The sequence below is a fragment of the Hipposideros armiger genome, unplaced genomic scaffold, assembly GCF_001890085.2.
Source record: "Hipposideros armiger isolate ML-2016 unplaced genomic scaffold, ASM189008v1 scaffold_616, whole genome shotgun sequence".
Lineage (NCBI taxonomy): Eukaryota > Metazoa > Chordata > Mammalia > Chiroptera > Hipposideridae > Hipposideros > Hipposideros armiger.
In genome coordinates, this window is record NW_017731966.1 from 6,394 (window position 1) to 9,820 (window position 3,427).

Sequence of the window (3,427 nt, forward strand, 5' to 3'; positions counted from 1 at the left end):
GGCCTGTGCACTGTGTCCAGCTCCCCCTCTTGACTTTTCAAAGCCTGGTGTATTGTCTCAGCTCTGTCTCCATGACAACCACCCTGTCCATTTCCTGCCTTTGTTTACGCTGTTCCCCCATATGCCCTGCCTCCTCCTCCTCCTGTCAATCTGCATCTTTGCCTTCCTGGAAGGTCTGTCTTTCCTGCTTTCTCCTCCATGTACCTGTGAGTCCCAACTCAGCAGTAGAACCACCATTCGGGACATCAGGAACTGTGCTGTGCACTCTTGAACTTCATCATCTCTTTGCAGCCAGGGTCAGCAATTTAATGCAGTGGTTAAAAGTGGGGACTCCAGAGGCCTTTAAATACGATGTATGTGACTTTAGGCAGGGCAATAACCTCTTTGGGACCTTGTGGTATGTACCTGCAGAGGTCATAGTGATATGAAGATTAACAGGGATAATGTATGGAAAACGCTGGGCTCTGTGCCTGACAGAGAGAGAGAGTGCTCAGTGAATATCAGCTATTATCTCTCATTTAATCCGCACCACTGAATCTGGCCACAGCAATGCCTTCCTTCTCTGACTGCCTTCTGTACTTACAGTTTTCCACATGCGTTACCTTTTTAGTTCTTTGTTCTCTGGTGTTTCCCTGGATAAGGCTGGACTGAGAGAATGGAGCATATAGTAATGTGCCCTGGGCATTCTAGGTGCCCCAAATTAGATTCCTTCTCTCCTTTTTTAATATTTAATTCTATGAAGAAGCATTATCCCTTTTGTCTTCTTCTGACCTCAGCCTCGTGGCCTTTTGGGTAAAAGTGGTAATATTCCAGAATTTTATAATCTGATATTAGGGGTGTAATTACTTGCAATGGGAGTGGCAGCTGTCAGAGAGTAATGGGGAAGAGTTTAGGATGGGGGTTGGAGCAGGACATTGGGGTCCTTCCGAGCAGTGTCCCAACTTGCCTGAGCGTGTGGATCACCTGGGGATGGCTCAGCTGCAGGCTCTGGTGCAGCAGGTGGTGGTGGCCTGAGATGCTGCACTGCTAACGAGCTCCCAGGTGATGTCAGTATGCTGGTCTAAGGCCCACACTTGGAATAGCAATCACTTAAACAATAAACATCAACATACACATTAAGAATCTTGTTTGAGGATCTTAGGCATCAAGGGTCACACTGGAAAGAGTAAGGTGGCTGTTTCTAATGCAAATCATGGGTCAGTTCAAAAGGGTAGATTCTAGCCAAAGGCGCCCCATCTGCTGGCTTTTCACAGGGGCTCTGGGTGCCTGAATGATTTAGTTTGGGGTTGACCATGTTCTTTGTCTCTTTTATCTTAGCACTTTTGGGCGTGTGGAAATCTATAATTTGCGTTCAGAGAAGGTTCCTACACTGCAAGCCTGGGTGATGCATGACATTGGAGATCGCAAGTATATGTTACTACTTTGTACCCAGATATTCTCACAGGTTATTTTAGTCCAGACAAGAACCTACAGTCACAAGAAAGCCTTGAGGACAGAAAGAGTGGCTCAGGAAATGAATGGGGCCTTACTCTACATTCAGCCCATCCCAACAACCTCCCAATTTTATCTCCATAATGGGTATCTCCCTAGTTTACACCTTTGGCTCCCCTGCTGACCTGTGAAGTCTTAGTGGAACCTCTGTTTCACCTCTTCATCTCAAGGCCTTGCACACCTGATACCTAGAAGAAACTAAGAGGCTCAAGAAATGTTTGCGAGATCTTGTTATTTTAAACACTTTCTTCTTTCTTTTCTAGTGCCTCGTGCTCAAGTTCCTCCATAAATGATCTGAAATTGATTTTAAGCAACAGGAACATTAAATTTACCTGCCAGGAAAACTACAGGTAATTAATTTCTTCTTGTAGAAGAAATGCCGTCTTCCTCTCTGCAGGCATTTCCCCTTGGGCCTTGATGTTGATCTGGGATGGTGACCTATGGTGATCTCTGTTCCTTCCCCAGCTTAACCCAGGGGTGTTCCTAGTCTCTGAAGAAAATACGGGGGTCCCTCATTTCAGGTTGCTGCTTCTGCTGTCTCTTGATCATCATTAACATCCATAGTCCATATCTGTGCCATGTTGGAGCCAGACATTCATTTTCATCTCCACATGTTATCATCAAACATTCCTTCTTGGTATTTATTTTGTTGGCTTTACACATGAAATAAAACTGGGCCTTACTTTAAGTTATTCAGTCCTGGACTTCACCTTTCTCCATATTGCTGCTGCAGGAGAGGAACTTTTGTGAATGTTAGGTGGTCCACACATCTCCTTTCATTGATATCTTGAACCATAGATAACCCGTACTGCCTCTAGATATCCCTTTTTGTTTTCTTGTCATAGGCCTCTCAGGCTTCTACAGTGTGTGCAATATCCGGAGGATTCATCCTGTTCTATACAATGAGCCAATCAGCATTGCGATTTTGGAGCTTGGAACCCTTCTGGTACACATCACTGTGCATGAATCAGGAGACACGCTGGTGGAAAGCCTACTTCCTGGCATCCCATTCCTTTGTCATCATGTCAGCACTGGAGATAGATGCCTTTCCTCCCAAAGTCTGAAAACAACTTTTTTTTTACATAGTTGTTATTTTCATCTCCTAATAATTATTAAATTGATTATGTAAAATAAAAATAAAAATTTTATACTAAATTATTTCATTTTTATTTATATATGATGCTTTTCTGAAGTTTATATGTTGGTAACATTGTTTCTATCAAAAATTGACCACACGAAATTTCTCTGATTGTAACAGGCAAAAAAAGTAAAAAAAATGTAGATCTCCAAGCTTTTCAGAAAGCATTACATTTCCAAATGAATGACCTTGTCTCAGCATATATTTTGTACCCTTCCTACAGATAAACTATAATGCCATTTTTATGGGTCATGTTGGGGAAAATATTCTGTAGAAAATAAACTACCCATGTACTTGGCACTTTACCTGTAACCTTTCTACCAGCTCTATGAGGTTGTTACTATCTCTCATTTGTTAGATGAGAAAGTGAAGTTCAGAGAGGTTATATAATTCACCTAAAGTCATACATTCATTATAGTTCAAGGTGGAGGCTGAATTTCAACTCAGCTCTGTCTGACTCCAAAGTATATGTCTCTTTCTAGGCCTGTGATACCAAACTGACAGTGCCTTGTGTTCTCTTCCAATAAATGCCTGTTGGATTCAATGGAATACAATAGAATCTGGAATGTGATTTTTTTCTGGATGGCTTCAAAATAGATACATTTTTTTCCCTTTTCTTCTTCTTCCTCCTATTCCTCATGTTCAGTGTCTTACATATGTAATAGGCAGTTAAAATATGTATTTGTTCCTCATACAGAGAGTTCAGCGTGTTCATTTCTTCCTTTTTTTCTCAGTCAGTCCTGGGCAGGGATTATCACTTTTGTTACTCTTTCAAAGAACCAGCCTTTAGATTTGTTG

General features: G+C 41.9%; 1 long non-coding RNA gene across 1 annotated transcript; it reads left to right on the forward strand.

Moving 5' to 3' along the window:
- The first annotated feature begins 37 nt into the window (after positions 1 to 37).
- LOC109372168 (uncharacterized) lies at positions 38 to 3,184 on the forward strand. The gene is made up of 3 exons (XR_002122003.1): positions 38 to 1,407; positions 1,755 to 1,841; positions 2,337 to 3,184. It is a non-coding gene; the product is annotated as an uncharacterized LOC109372168 (long non-coding RNA).
- The last annotated feature ends 243 nt before the right edge of the window (positions 3,185 to 3,427 follow it).